This window comes from Echinops telfairi, unplaced genomic scaffold (assembly GCF_000313985.2).
Source record: "Echinops telfairi isolate 266 unplaced genomic scaffold, ASM31398v2 ScPeMD7_7400;HRSCAF=8409, whole genome shotgun sequence".
Classification (NCBI taxonomy): Eukaryota; Metazoa; Chordata; class Mammalia; order Afrosoricida; family Tenrecidae; genus Echinops; species Echinops telfairi.
This window is the reverse complement of record NW_022111300.1, coordinates 12,692,511-12,711,576: the sequence shown is the minus strand read 5'-3', so window position 1 is coordinate 12,711,576 and position 19,066 is coordinate 12,692,511. Positions and strand designations below refer to the sequence as shown.

General features: G+C 47.8%; 1 protein-coding gene across 3 annotated transcripts in view; it reads left to right on the top strand.

The window, feature by feature from the left end:
* Positions 1-19,066, top strand: part of KCTD1 (potassium channel tetramerization domain containing 1) — a 252,253-nt gene that overhangs the window by 105,533 nt on the left and 127,654 nt on the right. Inside the window, exon 1 of one of the 3 annotated variants that reach the window (XM_045296231.1) lies at positions 17,374-17,393. The exons of the other annotated variants lie outside the window; for them this stretch is intronic. The gene's annotated coding sequence lies outside the window, so the exon portion shown is untranslated. Of the gene's footprint in view, positions 1-17,373; positions 17,394-19,066 lie in introns of those variants that run through there. 3 annotated transcript variants of the gene reach the window in all.

The following is a 19,066-nucleotide window of genomic DNA, read 5'->3' as shown; positions in this document are numbered from 1 at the left end:
AGGCCTTTACCAACACTAAAGAATTCCTCACCTGCTTTCCTGCAGGGGGGGTGGGGTGGGGTGGGGGGTGCAACTCCACCCAAACTTCCCAAACCCTCCCCATCCAGCTGATTCCAACGCCTCCAACCCTGTGGGCCAGATGGAGCAGAACCACAGAGCCTCTCTCCTAAGTCGTCAGCTTCGCCCAAAGGGCTGGCATGTCTTCCTCCTGTGAAGCAGCTGGGGAGTTCAAACTGGTGACCTTCAGTAACCAGCCCAGAGCTTAACCAGGGCTCCCAGAGCCTCCTCTTTAAAGAAAACTTGGTGTGCTTTTTGAGAAGCCTCGACTCCCGGCCCTTTAGGATAGAATTACAGGATCCTTCCTTGTGATGTTTTGTGATGCTCCCAGTTACACTGTTTTCACTAGATACTGTTGTGTGTTCAAGGGGCACAGGGCCCGCTGGCACAGGGTTTCAAGCACTGAGCAGCTCACAGGAACATTCATGGGTTGAGCCCTGCAGCTATTATGTGGGAGAAAGATGTGGCAATGGGCTTCCATCAAGATTTATAGCCTGGGAAACTCTATGGGGGCAGTTCTACCCCGGACGCGGGTTGCTGGGCTTTGGCATGGACTTGGCGGCAGTGGGTTCGGGGATCGTCTGTACTGTGCTTCTGTCAACGGGCGCTAGACACACGCCCAGGTGTACATACACATGAGCGTGCACAAACACTCTGGCCTCTTTGTGGAGACGCGCCCGTTTGCAATTAAGCAGAGCTCTTTGGACAGTAACCGAAGAGCCCGAGCTAAGTGACACGTGGTAGTCATAGCTCTCGCTGAGGTTCTGCTGTGTCATTGTGGATAACTGCGGAAGAATTTGTAAAGAGCCTCGAACCATTCATAAAATATTCAAATGAGCATTGTACGGGTTTATACCATTCCGTTAGAAAGACAGACCTAAGGAGCGAGGGACATCGCACTACAATTCTTGTTTTCTGTGAACTCTAGTTGTACGGAGTGAAACCACACTTAAAACAAGCCTATTAGCCATTTCAGAATGGGTAGCTTACCTGCATGTGGCAGATTCTGACCAAGAAGCTTTCCTTATTTCTTAGCCCCCACCTCACCCTGACCCCGTAACCCCAGCAGCAGTCTTTACATCCTCCTTCCACTCTGCCCACCCCTGGCAAGGGAAAAATGAGCACCTGCTTGCCTAAGTGCACACCCTATCGAAACCCTCCTCAACTGACTTCTGGATTAAAAACCAAACCAAACGTTGTCCGTTTTTCACGTTTTAAAACTGAACACATCCCCCTTAGGATGGCAGTGATTACGGGGGATGGGAAATCCCAGGTGTTGATAAGGCTTTGAAAGAACAGAACCCCTCAGCCAGTGATGGCGGGAATGCCACCGCAGAAAGCAGTCAGGCTGCAGTTGGTTCCTCGGAAAGCTGGCCAGCAGTCTACCCTCAGGCCCAGCAAGGCTACTCTAGAGTTCAAAAGAACTCGGAGCAGCTGCACAACACACACGTTCACTGATGTCTGTGTACAGATTCACACTATCAGAGGGTGGGGCAACCTGACTATCCAACACTTGTTGAGTGGACAAGCGAGGTGTGGTGCATCCGTCCACGTGATGAGACATCACTCCGCCATAAAGACGAATGGATCCCGATGACCTGCCCCATGGATGAAGCTTGCGGACATTCTGCCCAGTGAAGTGGACAAATCCTCGACGATGCTACCGATGAAATCAGCAGGTGTCTCAAAAGCTAAAGGAATCGCTGGTTTCCACGAGTGGGAGAAGGGCCTCTGGAGGCACAATGGTGAAGAACTTGACTACGAATCAAAGTCAATCCAGCAGCCACTCGGGAGGAAAGCGCTGTCTGCTCTCCTAAAAAGTACAGTGTCGGAAACCCTACAGGGCAGTTGTACTCTGTCACACAGCATCACATGAGTCGGAATTAACTCAAGGGTACCGAACAACAACAGGGGGGAAGGAGTCTTTTTGCTTTGAGTCCATTGAAGAAATCTTTATTGGTGGGAAAAAGAGCAAAACTGGTTCCTTCACATGAAGACTGTAATCAATATCACTGAAGGACACAGGTAAAAACTGATGAAATATCATATGTCATGTGTATATTATACTTTTTTTTTTTTTACAAACTAGAAGAAAATGAACTAGTCGTGATGTTGCCATGCCAAAGGGAACTAGTGTGTAGCAGGGCAAAACTCTGCTCCTCTTTGGAAAATGGGCGATCCAGGAGTTTCAGGTTCTTTACCCTTGGAGAAACAGCCACCCACAACAAAGTGCCTGTAACGTGCTCTTGACATCTGAATTTCATCTGGGGCTTTGGGCTTGGGTTCTTTCACGGCTCCTGAGCAGAGCTTCGGATAGGCAACTGGATGGCTGCAGCACTGGGGCATGGCGAACATGTGGCACAGAGATTGTCAGCGGGGGGAAGACTTGGCGTCTACACACTACCTAGAGTCCTTTGCAGGTTCTTCGGTGTTTCAGTAAATCAATAATTACAGGCTCTTCCGTGTTTTATGAAATAGTTGCCTTTCAGAGCACACACACACCTACACATACAGGCAGACACAGGAGTAAGCCAAAAAGGATTGTTTCAAAGTCATAGAAAGGTTTATGAGAATATCAAAATGTGAAGCCATTGTTTCTTGACATCCCCTCCACCTAGATCTATACACGCCTGAAGGAGGACCTTCCATCCCTGTAACCTTCCCCTGAAGAATGCTGCACTCTCTGATGTACACCATGTCCAAAGGCAGAGCAGGCATCCCTGAGGGTTCCAAAGTGTTTTGAGTTTGGAGAACAAAAAGAAGTCTGAAGGAACAGGTCAGGCCTGCATATGGGATGGCGAACATGTCCCAATGAAATGCTCAGAGGCGGCTCGTGAGTACCATTCAAGAAGGAACGAGTGATTGTCATGATGGAAAGAAACACCTCAGCGAAACTCGTGTGCCTTTTTGCTCACCGTTACAGTTCTTCGTTTCCTTTTTTAAAACTCTTTGTATTGTGATTTGAGTGAGCGTTTACAGAGCACACTGGTTTTCGTTCAACACGTCGTATGCGTTTTGTTTTGTGACACTGCCCAGCGGTCATCCTGTGTCCCTCTAGAAACGCTATCAAGATTAGCCCTTTGGAATTTCCAAAATAGTGAACTGACCAACAAGCATTGTGGGCTGACCTCTCTGTCTTCTATTTAGCTGGCCCGGCTGATCACCTCTGAGCTACAGTTTTGATTGGACTTTGATTTTAAGGCATCTTAAGTTTTCCCACTGCAAATGAAAGGACTTCATTCACAAATCCTGTCTGAATTCAATATAGATTTTTTTTTTCCATCCCCAAACATAAGCTCAGGATATAACAGGTACCTTTAATACGTTTCCCCTACTGAATTCAAAAATGTATCCTTAACTGTTACAAGATATCTATGCCTGTTATTACTAGTAATCAGTCACTTGACCCTGCTTAGTCTCAGCTTTCTGAGACTGAAAATGAAATTGGGAAAATAATGATGTCTATTTCATCTCTATCATAGGAGTCTGAGGAGGGTCGGTTAAAAAAAATCTTTAGGAAGCAAACTGAAAATAAGAGGTCACTAAAATATGGGAGCTATTAATTTAAAATTTTATCATAATTCTTTATATCATTTAATAGTGAGTACATAAAGTATTCCCCTAAGTATTTTTTAAATATCTATGTTATTTACTTATTAGCTTTTATTTCATAAGCATTTAAATCCTGTATACCATGCATTTTGCATACTAAGAAAAATATCCTGCTGGCAAGAGGTCAGAATTTATAAACTAGTGGTTGCAATAAAATGTGGCCACATGTAATAAACTGTAGTCTATGATCATAAGAAAATAATATAGAAGTAATTATTATCACAGTAAATAATAATTCTTCTTATTATAAGAAGATAGACACAGCTTCATAAAAGCCTCTAAGGCCTCTTTCACAGGGTCTTAATAGGTCTACCTAGGAATTGTCTAGTGTGTAAGAGGGCAAAGCCCTGAGGCGGAAGCAGAGGAGGCTGCAAGGACAAAGGCCGAGACGAGAACACGGATAGGCAGAGACGGGGAGGTATGAGCACACTGCAGAGAAGCTGGAGCCCAGGATGGGCATATGGGCCCAATGCATTGGAATACGACTGGACAAGGACACAGGAATTGACCAACAGGTTAAGACTCCATGGGCCATCATCTGTTTTAAGGTGACCCTATGAGGCAGAATCAGCTCCATGGTCCTGAGCTTTGTTGGAGTTTTACAGGCAGAGGGCACCTGTGGAAGCTGCTGATCAAAGGGAACCGTGCAATCTGAGCTGCCTTATAGAACAGTAACTCCAGCGGGAGGTGGAGGATAGACTAGAATGGGGCGAAATCAAGGCAGGGAGCTCAGGGAGCCGATCACTTCCAGAGAGGGCCAAGGAAGCTGTCTGGTGGCCCCTGTGGTCAACAGAACTGACGTTCTGGAAGGAGGACCCATGGCCAGAGGAAGGTGGAGCGAGTCCACCCTTAACGTTCTAGTATTTGTGCCTTCTCAGGTAGCAAGCACCACAGATTCAAATTCACATGAATGTAAGTACACATATACAGGGGAGGTTTTTTTTCCTTAAAGTTCATGAAAAAATTCTATTATCTTTCTTTCTCTTTTTCCATAGACTTTCTGAAGCCCTCTCTTTCGCTCTCTGTCTCTCTTTTGCTCTCTGTCTCTCTCTCTCTCACACACACTCGCACACACTTTATTGTTGATATTGAGCTGATTTTCAACTCAGCGAGCCCCTGTGACAGAACTGCCCTCTAGGGTGGTCTTGTCTGTATTCTTTTTATGGGAGCAGACCACTAGGCCTTTCTCCCATGAGTTCAAACCACCAATCGTTTGGATAACAGTTGAGCACTTAGTCATTGTACAACCAGTGTGTGTATTCACATTTATGTACAGCTGTTTGCACACACACACACATACTTTTAAGCTTGATAACATGTTTTATGTGCAGAGCACGCGTCTAAACACATTGCACATATTAATTTAATCGGCACAACCACTCTGTGCCACAGGTACCCCTATGACCTGTGTTGCACAGATGAGGAGACTCGGGCATCAAGAGGTTCAGTGCCGTCCCACGTTGCACAACTAAGAAGTGGCACGGCTGTGACGTAAATGACACTGTCTGGCTCCGAGTCCCTGCTCAACCTAATTTATCACCCCACGACCTCTTCTTACCCAAGAATAAGGTGGGTACAAGACGCTCGCAGACTCTTGGGGGATACAGGCAAGTGAAGCGCTGGAACCAGAGAGCAGAGGCACGTGGGACAGGCTTGACATGGGACCTGAGGGAAGAGGGAAGGTGGTGCCAATTTTCCAGAAGTGCAGACTCTCGGGGAGAGATGAGTCGTCTGGATGAAGGCAGCGTTGTGCGGATGTTGTTGTTATTCGAGCCATCTAGTCGGTTCTGACCCATAGTGACTCCATGTACACCCACAACGCACCAGACGCTGCTGCACCAACCTGACCTTTGTCCTGCTTGTGCCCACTGTCAACCCATCATGTGGAGGGCTTTCCTGTCTTTTATTGCTCCTCCCCTTTAGCTAGCATGCTGTCCCTCTTCAGAGACTGGTCCCCTCTGATAACGTTTCGAAGATCCCTGAGAGGAAGCCTCACCATCTTTGCCTCTGAGGAGCAGTCCGACTGGACTTCTTCCAAGACGGTTTTGTTTGCTCTTTTGACGCTTCCTGCTAGGGGACCCTGCTGGCATTTGAAATAGCGGCGACATGGCTTTCGGCATCACAGCAGCACACAAGCCACCACAGTACGACAACCTGAGAAGTGGTGGGAAGACATCGCAGATGGAGTTAAAGCAAAGTGTAGCTATGACTTAGAACTGGCAGGCTCAGTGCTGTGGTGGAAGTGGATGGGGATACGGGGCATAAAGGAGGACGGGGGAGATGTGTAGGACCCTATCTTAGATGTGGGTGAACTGAAGTGAGTCCACCAAGTCGGAGGTTGGCAAGCTGAACCTGAGCTAAGGGCACTGGCACAGCCAGGATTTCCTGGTCGTATGCAAAAGAAACCTAGGACAGGGTTGATAAATTATAAGGGCATAGTGGGAGGACATACATGGTGGGGCCATCATGGGTCCTAGAGGATGAGATACCTCCAACCCATCCCCACTGGAGACCAGACTAGAAAGTAATTCTGGATTCCAAGCAGGGCAGGGGGGTTTCCCTCCAATCGCAGCACAAGGCTGCGCACCTGGCTCTCTTCCCCCCCTTTTCCTCACGACTAGCTACTTCATCTCAATGGTTTCCTGGAGAGCGAAAGAGGTCCTGTGTGGCTCGGGAGTTTCAGTCCAGGCTTCTCCTTTTCCAGGGGTCACCATGACTCCATCAGTTGGGGCCGAGGGTCCTATGACAGACAGATAGCCACTGTACATATGGACAGACTACCAATTTATGCTACTTGCAATAGAGTAGAAATATATATGCTCATTTTCCCACTTCTATATGGATGTTTCTTAAATTATTTGGAGTCATGGACCCCTTTAAGATCCTGCTGAGCACAATGGAATCTGGTTCTAGAAAGTTATATAGATGTTCACATAGAGAATTTTGCATATAATCTCTAAGGGTTCCCAGACCACCTGAAGACCATCCATGAACCCCCATCCAAGACTTTATAGGAAGGGCCCCGACTAGAGATGTGCGAACAAACCTTGGTCTGGGGCAGTGGGTCTCAAACTGTAGCTGAGCATGAGCATCACCTGGGAAGTTCTTGAAAATCCTCATGCTCCGGCCACTTTCCACACCAGGAGTCAGCCAACTTGTGAGATAGAAGAGCCAATCCTGCCCCTCGTAATGAATTAAAACATATTCAAGAGCCATAAAGATTTCTTTTTTTGTTTGTTGGTTTTTTTAAATCATTTTATTAGGAGCTCATACAACTCTTTTTTAAAATTTTGAAATGTTATTTTTTTTTAAATCATTTTACTAGGGGCTCATACATCTCTTATCACAATCCATGCATACATCAATTGTATAAAGCACCCATAAAGATTTTTACAAACCAGTGATATCAGCAGTATCTGAATAACATCCTTTACATTTTTTTCTATTTTACTTCAGAGCCTCATGTCCATACCTAAAGAACCGCATGTGGCTCAAGAGATGCAGTTGACCAACCTCTGTTCTAGAACAAGAGGACCAAATTCTCTGGGGACAGGATCTGGCAGCGGTATTTTTTTTCTGGTTCTCCAGGTAGTACCAGGATGCAGCCAAGGGCAAGGATCACTGGCGATGAGGAGAGGCCAGAAGAGGGACTCACAAGAAAAGATTTGATGGTGGGAAACCAGAGAGCCAACAGAGGGTTCTCAGAGCCAGCTCCAGGAGTTGTCTGTCTGTTGAGTTTGAGCACTTTTTTTTTTTTTTCATTTTGAAAGAGCACAAGAGCACAGGGAATGAACCACCATAGGACCTACATTAGATACTTCTTCACAAAAACTTGATGGTACCCGGCAACCACTACCAACTTCCCTTAAAGAAATCACCTCAGAGGGTCCTGGATAGAGTGAGAGAAAAGATAAAAAATAAAATGTGGAACAAAACTCAGAACCTTAAAAAAGACCCATCTTACTGGTTGGATAGAAACTGGTGGGACCCCCAAAGACTAGTTTACAGCCAAACAATAGACAGGACTATGCTGGGAACAAGCACACTAGGGAGGGGCACAGGCCCCAGAGCAATCAACCATCTGAGCTCAAAGGGACAGCTTTGGGAGGGTTAGGAGGGGAGGAGGGCAGGCCACAGGAAACGGGGCGGGCTACCTGATGGGACGTGGAAGGATGCAATGAATAAGATGAAACAGAATGGGCACCACTTGCTGAATAACACAGACAACCTGATGGCCAAGCACACAATTCACAATAAAAAGGTGAGAAGAGAGAAATAAGCAGTCTTCTTCACATTAGGCCAAACTTGCTTTATCGGCCTTGGGGTGAGTGAGGGCTAATATTTCTCCCCGACGTCTCAGGGAGGTTGGTCTTTAGAAAAGTTTCCCAGGAGATTCGAGGACATCGCCAGTGTGGAGAACCATGATGTGAAGCTTTCCAAAGAGAAACTACAAGTGAGAGAATAAAAGCAAACCAGTGAGCAGTGTTAGTGACTCACGGCCACCCATGGGTGTCAAAGTAGTATCAGGCTGCTGGCTTTTCAGGCTGGAAGAAGATCACTGGGCCTTTTGCTGAGGTGCCTCTGGGTGAACGCCAGCTCCAGCCTCTTGGTTATTGGTTGGGTGCTTAACTGTTTGCACCACCCCAGGGCTCCGGCAAGAGAGTAGGTTGAAGACAGCCAAAGGCCGTCCCCAGAACTTAGGCCCCAAGAGCCTCTGGAATTCCTTCCAAGTGAAGGGCCTGGCGACAGGGGTCAAGGGCAAAGGCACTTTCCTTCCGGTTATAGTTCAGCGGTCAGGGACGCCGTTAGGAAGAAGTGGGGAGTGGAGCTGGACCGTAATGAATCAAGACACTTTAGATCAGGAGAAGAAAGGGGAGTTCCCAAGTCACTCTGATTCAGGCCTCCTCCAACTCCTCCCAAAGGTGCCCTGGTGGCAAAATGGTTATGCATGGGGCTGCTAACTGCAAAGTCTGCAGTTCGAAACCACCAGCTACCCCTTGGGAGAAAGACGAGGCTTTCTACTCCCATAAAGAGTGGCTGTCTCGGAAACCTACAGGTTTCTTAGCATCGTTACGAGGGTAGTGTGTTTGGTTTGAGCAAACAGCTCCTCCAACCATAGGCTCCATCCACCAGGGGTCACAGAAGATGTTTTCTCTGCTGCATGGAATTGACTCCGGTAAATGACCAGGCCCCTCCCCTTAGCCATTTGCTCCACCTTCCTTTCCACTGCCGACTCTTCCCTGCCCTGTGGATTTGCTTACCCTCCTTGTCCTGGACCAGTGGTCCTCCCCGTGAGCTCTGGAAACCAGCGGCATCAGATCCGCTTGAGTGCGTGAAAATCCCCAGGCCCCATCTGACACCTGCAGAATCAGGTGATCCTGATGTCTGCAGAGTTTGAGGGCCACTGCCCTCAGGGCTACCAGCCATGTTTGCTCCTAGAGCCTGGCATTTCCAGCTCTGTTCTTCCAGAGCTCTGCCCCTCCGAGGACTGAGTTCATGGAGTGCCCCTCTTGTTGGGTTCTGGCCAGCCTATTCTCTACTCAGAGTAACCTGAGTGACAGCAGAAGAGCAACATACGGTTTCCTGGGCTGTGATGATTTATGGGGCAGAGCCCTGGTGGCACAGTGGTTACGAGTTGGGCTGTCAACCTCAAGGTCAGCAGTTCAAAACCACCAGCCTCTTCATAGGAGAAAGACAAGGCTTTCTACTCCCGTAAAGTTACCATCTTGGAAACTCACAGGGGCCGCTGTACCCTCTCCTATAGAGTGGCTACAAGTCGGCATCCACTCAATGCCAGTAAGTTAAGTGAGATCTTTTACAGGAGCAGGTGGTCAAGTTTTTCGTCTGTGGTCTCGCTGGGTGGATTCAAACCGGCGCTTTTCAGATAATAGTTTAGTGCCTAACCTTTGTACCACTAGGGCTACTTGAGCTCAGGTAGACCATTGGAAACATTAGGAAATGAAGCTGGGGCAAGATGATTGGACTTGGAACTCAAGTAAAGGAGGATCCATGCTGCCATCTTGGACCAGGAAAAAGTGTTCAAGTGAGGCTCGAGTTGAAGAAGGAGATCGGGAAGCAGTGGTTACGCTTTGGGTTGCTAAGCCGGAGGCCAGCAGTTCAAAGCCACCAGTTGCTCCTCAGGAGAAAGAGGGGGCTTTTTCCACGAACAATACAATCTCAGAAACCCACAGGGGCATGTCTCCCTTGTCCAGGAGGGTCACTATGATTACACAGGCCGGTGTGCTTCTTCCATGTGGGCTTTGTTGCTTCCCTGCTAAATGGCTGCTTGTTTAACTTCAAGTCTCTTTTAATAGCTGGGCACCATCCACTTTCTTCACCCATTTGCTTATGCACCCATTTTGACTTCAGCGATCTTGTTGGGAAGGTGAGCATCACAGAACGCCAGGTTATTAGAACAAAGTGTTCTTGCATTGAGGGAGTACTTGAGTAGAGACCCAATGTCCATCTGCTACCATAATACTTAACATTTAAATTTATGCACATATTCCTATTGTTATATATTAATATATTTACATATGTGCATGCCTATATTTATACCTCTGTAAATGTCTTCTGCCTTGTAGTTCTTTCCTCTATTTCTTTTTACTTCCTCCCATCCTACTAGCATTCTGCTCTCAGTAGTTCCTACCACCTACACTGAACTTGATCAAACCCTACCGGCATTCTATGCTCTCCTCCCCATCAATTTTAGATAGCTTGCTGTTCCCTTGTCCCACCCTTCCTCTCCAATGTCCCTCCAGAACCGTCGGCCCCATTTTTTGTTCCTCAGGATCACTTATCCTGCCTATCTTATATGGATAGACATGGGGGGGAGGGGGGAGCCTATAAATAGTTCCAGGTCTGTCTGCTGACCCTTATGTTTTCCAATTAGGTCTGGTGAGGTGCTGATCCCTGCCCACCAATTCTGAAGTCTATTTTTGGGATTCCTCGGGGACTTTGTTGCTTTGCTCCCCTTGCTGTTCTATTGCACTACCTTCGTGTTTCGCCCAGTGGGGGTTCAGACTGGGCACAATTCCCTTACTGTGTCTCCATGGTGTCCGCCCCGTAACACTGGTCTCCTGGTGGGGCCAGCCCTATGGTCCTCTCTGTGCATTGGCTGCTCCAAGCAGGTATGTCATCCTTGAGGCTTGGTGGGCCGGGATGTGCTGCTCTTCTCGTCTCCTCTCTCTCTCTCTCTCCAAGAAGGGACATTCTTTTATCACTAGTCAGCTCAAGTTGACTACCCAGTAAGCAAGGTAAGCATGGGCTTGCTTGTGCTTCCTGATCTGCAAGTAGTGAGTCACTTCACATGGCACCATCTGTGGTAAGACCCACGTGAAACTGTTCTGGGTGTTCGGTCCCCGTCTCAAAACAAAACAAAACAACCCACAACCCCACTGGCATGAAAGTGATGCTGACTCAAAGCAAACCTATGGCACAGGGTAGAACTGCCCCTGTGGGCTGCTGACACTAAAACTCTTTACAGGAGCAGAAACGCTGTTTATTTTCCTCAGAGCAGGTGTTGGTTTCAAACTGCTGACCTTGCAGTTAGCAACTCAATGCATACCCCACTCCGCTGTCAGGGACTGTCAATTTGAAGAGGAGATTTTGATTTGGGTGGAAGGTGCTGGGGGTTGGTTGGGAGAGAGACCGATGCCAGCAGTACCTAGTAGCAGGATCTTCTGGGTGGTAAAAAAGGTGATGTTGTTCACTGCGGGCTAGTCAGGAAGCCCAAGCAAGCCAGCCTTGCTCTCTGGGTAACGTTCCCCAGATGGACTCGAGCTGTCAGCTTCTGTGGCAGCGTTTTGCTAAGCGTAGTCAGGTCTGTCTTAGAATCGTCTGAGCTCTGGGTTAAAAATGAACATTTTGGGGCAGTGCTCAACACCAGAATCCGTTGGAGTTGGGTTCCAAAAATGTTTATTTTAAACAAGTTCCACAGGTGGTTCTGGGTAATTCTGATGTACCCTAATGTTTGCAAACCTCAGTCTCAGCCCGGCTCCAACTCTAAAAGCCGATGATTCTCAGAAAGCTAAATGAACAGTGGGATGAGGAAGCATGCCAGCCACTAAATCGCAGTGCTCAAAAGCACTCAGAAGGTCCAGATTGCCACCTACATGGGCACAACAGCCATGGCAAACATGACCACAGGTGTTCCAGGGACTGTCTATGTAAGAGCTGTGCTTTATAGCAAAGCACCATCTGGTCAGTGAAGAAGACCTGGAAGCTGGTTCCTCCTCAAACACTGACAGTCCAAGTTGAAGGAAGACGGTTAGTGTGCGTTTCTGTAGCTCAGCATGGGCTATGACAACCAAACCAAACCTAAAGTCACTGCCATCGAGGCGATTCTGATTCCGAGCACCCCTATAGATCAGAGTCCAGCTGTTCCCAAGGGGTTCTGCAGCTTCCTCTTTCTCCTGTGCAACAGATCGTGGGCTTGAACTACCGAAACTTGTCGTGGGCACAATGCTTACCCCACTGGGCTTCTTCACTATGAGAAAGGGCCTAGTGAATGTCAGCCTGCTATGTTCCTGGAGAGGATCCGGAAAAGTTTGCCAGAAGTGCACTTATAAGACTGGGTTCGGGATTTTGAGATACGCCGTGCTTAAACAGTAAACCACGTGGCATAGAATTCACGGAGAGCCATCAAACCGAAGAAGTGGTTTTGTCTGGGCAAAGGAGATAGGACTCGGTTAAGAAAGGTCGTAGCTCTGGAACCTGATGCTGACAGCTCTGCCATGATGGACAAGTTCTTTACCCTCTCTCTAGTCATAGAAGCCCTGGGGGTGGGGTGGTCACGAGTTGGGCTGCTAACCACAAAGTCAGCAGTTTGAACCCACCAGTCAGGCTACCCGCTCCTGTAAAGACTTAGTCTCAGAAATCCAGGGGCAGTTCTCCTCTGTCCTGTAGTCAGTGTGAGTCAATATGGATTCCATAGCAGTGAGTTTGATTTTAATTGGTGTGGGTCTGTATTCATCTGTAAGACACTGTAAAAGACTTTCTTACATGTGTGTAAAAGACTCGACCAAAGCCCCTCATCTCAGGCCCCTCCCCCCAAAGCCAGTTGCCATCGAGTTGAAACCAATTTGAGATGAGCTCATGGGTGCCCAAACAGAGCTGAGCTCCACAGGGTTTTCAATGGGGATTTTTCAGAAGTAGATCACCAGGTCTTGCTCTCAAGGTGGCCCTGGGTCAATTCCAACCTTCAACCTTTTGCTGAGTAGCAGAGCATGCTGACTGTTAGTACCATGCCCCTGATCTAGCATTCATTAAGGTGAACAAGAAAGGAAATACAGTGGACATGTCTTCCCATTTCAGTACTTCCCAAATCTTCTGCAACAAAGTGTGAGTGTGTGTGTGTGTGTGTGTGTGTGTTAACTCAAAGAGAATGAACTATAAAGATGGTAAAACAAACAGATGAAATTGTCAGGGTAGTTTGTATTTGAAATGTGACCCCTGGGGCATCCCAAACAAAGGACAGAGTACAAGAAGACTAATCATGAATACTTATGGGTCCCTTATTGGTACCAACCATGCCAGGCTCTGGAAACTTGGATCACACAATCGAGGGGTGAGGTCAGAATGTTCCCGGCCTCCCTGTCCCTCTCCAAAGTAGTCCTCTTCCACAGGCTCAACGTCTGGATTGTCAGCATCAAGTTAAAGAAATGGAACAAACCCAGCCCATGGTTTCTTTAAATATTCACATAAGCCCTTGTGTCCCTATAAGTTAAATTAAGTTTTCCTAAGAAAAAGTAAGTCAATTAGTTCAAAATGTGGGTTAGTGCTTCTGGGTATTTAAAAGGTTGTTTTTTTTTTTTCTTTTTTAGTTCATTTAGAAGCACAGCCACAGGGCAAGTACATACTACTTAGCCCGTCCTGTGAATTTCCACGGTATAGACCTAGGTACTAATTTCTGATACCTGGAACTTCAAAATCTGGTCCACAAACTTTCTCAAAAGTCTCGAGGATACTGAAATCTGAGCTTTAAACTCAACTGTACTTTCCTTGTGTGGTTCATAGCCTTTATCTGCACCATGTGGTTAGTTGTCTAAACTGCTTGGCATTCATATTGCTCTAGAACCTTGAGGAGACAGGATTCTGCCCTGACTGAATGTCTTCCACAATTCTCTCAACAAATATTGACTGTCTCTAGCCCTTTGTCCACACGAGCTAAGTGAGCCAAGACATTAGGAAATGCCGTGCAGGAATATAACTTGTCAAGTGCACCGCAAAACTCATTTGTTCCACAGTCTAGACACAATAAAGCAAACTTTACTCAAATGCAAATGAAATTAGCTATTTCTTATGAAGCATCTCCAGAACTTGGTTTCTGGATCAAAAAGTAGCTCCATGGTTTTGAAACAGCCTGCCCAATTGCTTTCTTTAAAATGCTATCCAATTGATACTAACAATACAAAATTACAAGAATACCATTTTCTCAGGAACATTTGGGTATAAAATGGTTTAACATGTTTCTCTTGTTTTACTAGTAGGCTACATAATCATAGCAAATCGTTTTCAGGACATTTTCTATGTTCTGAGACAATTTTAAATAACCCCCATTATTAAGAAATATATTTGTCACGGGACATTGACATAGCGTCATCTCCTTTGCCACCTGATGGCACTGAGTTGCATACTTTTTAAAAATAATAGTTGGAACAGCCACTTTAAGTACACATGTGCCATAAAGAAATGATTAGAAGGAGGGAGGAAATATTTATTGATGTCCATAATTGATTCAACTTGGACAACTTAAATATACTCCTTTATCAGCCAATGAAGTTTCATGATCAGGATATTCTAACAAACAGGCACCACACTTCTGGGCTCCACGAGAGCATGGTCGACTTAGGGAGAACTACATTTCCCCAGAACATGACTTGTTTTTAAAAAAACCCGCCGAGTCCGGTATGTGATTACAAAGTTGAAAGATCAAGAGTTACAGATACCAGGTGACAATTGGACACTAAGCAGTCTCCTCCTGTCCATCGCTGTCTTAAGTTCACTCTGACCTCTTCTTTGACAAAGGTCCAAAGGTAAAAAAAGGTCACACGCTTCTTGTCCCTGGGAGATTGATGCTGAACAGCTCAGGGTTTCCAGAGAAAGTCTGGCTGGATTCATGAACATTCTTTTCCTCTCAGAATTCGTTGTCATTTCTCTAGGATACAAAACGAACCCCAGTCACCCCCAAAATGGCAGCACCGTTACGTGGCCAAAGAACAAAAGGTAACACAGTTTCTTGGCCCATTTCTGTTGTGTTCACGGCCTAAGACCTGCTCACTAGTCTTACTTTCCAAGATTCCTGAGTCGAATTGCACATTGGAGTATTTTCGTGGTAGAGATTGCTCCCTTGAGGATTTTTGTTTTTAATTCTTTGGTTCCTAGAGGTTGAATGTGGTCGAATCGGCCTTGGAAGAAGAGATGCTTATCTACTTGAGACCCCTTGGGACTCTTTGGCCTTCATTTCCTAGTTTTTAGTCAGGCCTGGAAAATATTAAAATATTAGACTTAATATAGTAAGAGCTAACAAATGTTTACTAATCTGTCAGACTGTTTAATGTTTCACCCATATTAACTCATTTCATTCTTGAACCAATCCTATGAGCCCTTGTGATCACCCATTCTACAGAGGAGCAAACTGAGACATAGAAAGGGCAGCTGGTAATTGACCAAGCTAGGATTCAAACCAGATGGTCTGGTCTTTAGAAACGAAGTGTTTAACCACTCAGCTGACCAACCTTTTCTTCAGATTAGCTCTCTCCCCATACATAAACATTTTTGAGTACTATATGCCAACAACTCTGGAGAATACACAAGGAACGGGTGAAGCCCGGATAAGACATCATTTCTGCCCCTGAATGGAGTTATCTTTCTCTTCTGCTACTTTGTAGAATTAGGTTATATGGATTCCATTTGAATCTGAGTTCAAAATATTATCCAACATGCTCTTCAGTTGAATTAACAGACTAATAAATTCAAAACCTTAAAACAAAGATATGTCCAAAGAGTTTCCATTTAAGTCACTAACTTCCAATGTACTTTCTGAATCTTTTAGTAATCAAGAAAACATGACCTTCTCTTTTGTTTCTTTAAAGTGATGAACTAAATGCGTTTTATGCCCTCTCCTTGTAGAAAGCTCCCCCCCAACTCCTTGCATTTACCAATGTAAATCCTCTCTCAGTTATACAGATAATTCAGTTATGCAGATTGGCTTTCAAAAGAGTCAACATTAACCCTGCTGAGAGAAAATGGTCCCTTGGCAGTCACTTTCCATAACACCTTCCATTAGAGAAGGAATGAATGATAGGGAAATATTAACCCACAACAGTCTTACAAGTATTTTCACTTGCAAGTAATGGTGCCTTGTAATTAGTGTTTTGTCCCACTTTTAATACAGACATCCAGATCCGTGATCTTTTAGGTTTAATCAAAAAATGTTTCTTGCTAAGTAGAGGATGTACGTGAAGGCAGATCCTGTTGGTGTTTGCTTTCACTCTGTCAATAACAATGACTTGAGTGTTCACCACTCAGTCTAGGACTCAGCCTGAAAAGGCGGAGGTTTATTGGCTTAGTGGACGAAATGGACCCCCCCCCCACACACACACACAAAAAGCAGTTACAACAAATAAAACAGATGATGCTCAGAAAACAGCAAAACTGAAAACCAGCAGATTCTGTTCCTATACGACACAATAATAGTTCACAAAGTGTGAACCTGAAATGGGGGTGCGTAGTTTATGGGGAGAAAACGTGTGCTTTCCATCCCAAATAACGTTACTCCTTTTAACTATTTTGAGAAATGGAGATGCACACATATACGGATACTTTTTTAAAAAGACAGAAGACAACGTGGAACATCTCACTGACTTTGTAAGCATCTTAATGTAATTTAAAGATTCTGATAATTGATTGCAAGAAATGCCCCACAGAGCACTGAATTCATTCCTTTGAAGACAACGCATTCCACCCAAGAAATAAAGGGTCCTTTGGAAGGAGGAAGCAGGCAGCTAGCTGTCAGCTGTAAGCAGCGGGCCGAATGGTCATCCAGATGGGGCGGAGTTAAAGCGCAGAAATCAGGTGCTTGGCTGTGATGTGAAGTCCACGTTCCCTCTTCTAGACCAAAACAAGAAGCAAGTTTTCCTTTTGGAATTGTGTGAAATCACAAGCTGTTAAACTTCGAATGGAATTCTTTTAGGAACGCGACTGGAATTTTACACTATTGGGTTAAAAAGAGAATCAAGCAGTGTTTTTGTAAGGAAGAAGGTGGGGGTGGTTATCTGTTGGAGCTGCCTGCTAATGAATACTATGGGCGCTACCCTGGAGGGATCTTTTCTAATATTGAAGGACGTATCATGGGCAAAAGAATTTTAGTGGAGATACTTGGTAGCCAATGCCAAGAGGCTGACACAAGTTCGGCAAGGCACACTTTCCAACCGGGAGGTTTCCGTATCGAAGTGAATCGGGGTCATACCCGTTGCAGGCAAACTGTTGAGGCAACTGCAGTGGCAGCTTTTCAACCTCCCTTAAAAAGGTTAATTGCGTGTGTGTTCTGCTGTGCTCCCCATGCCTGGTTTTTGCCAGCAGAGACCTGCCCCATGGGGGTATTTTGTCCTGGGAGTACAAAACTATTCTCTTTTCTGGAAATAAGTTGACGTCAACTGGGAGCTGTTTTTGGTTGCTTTGTTTCCCGGAGCGTCTGCCCTGCACACCGCCTCCGGCAAACTGTAAGCAATTCAAAGCAGCTCGCCCAGAGCGGAGGGAAGCTCCCGGGAGACAGGCGGCGTGGGGGGAGGCACCGCCTGCGCGCCCGAGAGACCAGGGAAGTGCCTTCACTTGATGGCCTGAGCTCCTGAGCTCATGGGGGTGGGGGGGGGGGGTCCCTAGGCTCCTAGCGCAGCCTGGATCCAGTGCAGCCCTCTGGGTGGTTAAGAGTCTGGAAGACAACCTGCCAGCAGTACCCTGGGTTCTAGGCCCCTCTAGGTCATCCCGGGCCTTTAAACACCTGGGAGCAGAGGGTCAGTTCTTAGGCCGTCGACGTGTGCGACCGACAAGTGCGGGCCCTCCGGAGGGCTGACTGCGCTGCCCACTGCCCTGGACTCCGGGACACAGGCACACCCGAGGTCAGCGCAGCGGTGGTGGATTCCTGAGCAGGGCCGCCCGGGGTCCCTAGCCTCCCGGGACAGCTGGGTGTTTCCCTAAGGAGAGGCCCCGGAGGCAGAGGCTTGCTGTAACTTGTTTTCACACCTGGCGCGGTTTCCCTAGCGCTCCTCGAAGTCTGGGCGCGGACCGATCACTGTCAACCACCCAGCCCGACGCCCCCCTGGCCTACTGACCGGCTCTTCGCCCCTCTTTCCGTTTTTAAAACTACAAACTGATGGCGGGGTTTCCATTAATGAGCAACATTGTCAACTGCCTCGAAAGCAAGATGGGGGTGGTGGTGGTGGGGGGGGTGGCTAGGGAAGGGAAGGGGGAAGCAGTGGACCTTGACTGAGAATGAAAATTCGGACTTGGTGACAAACTGGAAGGTGCCCTGGAAGGGCAGGCACCTGGGGGCAGGGGGTGCGGGTGGGGGGAGGGGTGCTGCTGGGACCCGACCTCCACGGGATTCATCTCACCCCCTGAGCCTCAAAGGTACCCGGGGAGAAAAGAGTCGGGCAGCTCCGCCAGCTCGGGAGGTGGTAGGGGCCTGGGCACTAAAGAGAAAAGCCCGGGGGCCCGGCGGCTCGGCGGGCCGTGCCACCAGCCGAAAGCTGGAGGCGGGGACGCGCCCCGGGCCTGGGCGCGCCGGGGGCGGGAGCTGGACTGCCATGGGGCAGTGGCTCCTCTGGGAAAGCGGGACCCGGCGAGCGCGTTGGCTGCTTTTCCAGTTTCCGAGGTGCCCGCCCCCGCGCGCCGGAGGCAACGCAGCCCCGAGAGCAAACGAATGGCGGTTGGCAAACTTGGAGAGAGAGAAAGAGAGAGGGAGGGAGAGCGCGCTCGGGGTCCAGATTGCCAGAAGTGTTGCGGCGGGGGCGGTCGGAACCCAAGTTCATTTTTTCCGCCCGTCTGCCCGCTAGCCCGCCCGCCGCTCGCGGCTTTCTGGGGCTCCGGCCAGGTGGAGCGCCTCGCTGGGGGCCGTTGTGTCCGTTGCCCCCGGGCGCCCAGGCTGGTGTGTGGGGAGGGGTCCCCCGCGCCTCGCCCCGCGTCTCCCCTCCCACACGCCCCTCCCCGGCGTCCTCGCTCCCTCCTTCCCCGGGCGGGCTGAACCGGCGCGGGCTTGCCCCGGCCCCACGGGGAGCGCCCCGGGTCTTTAATGACAGCTTAAAAGTGGCTGTTGGAAAGTCTAAAGGGATGGGGCGGACGTGGGGCGTGTTTCGCTCCTGGGAGCGACTCGGCCAGGGCGCTGGGAGCCGCGCGG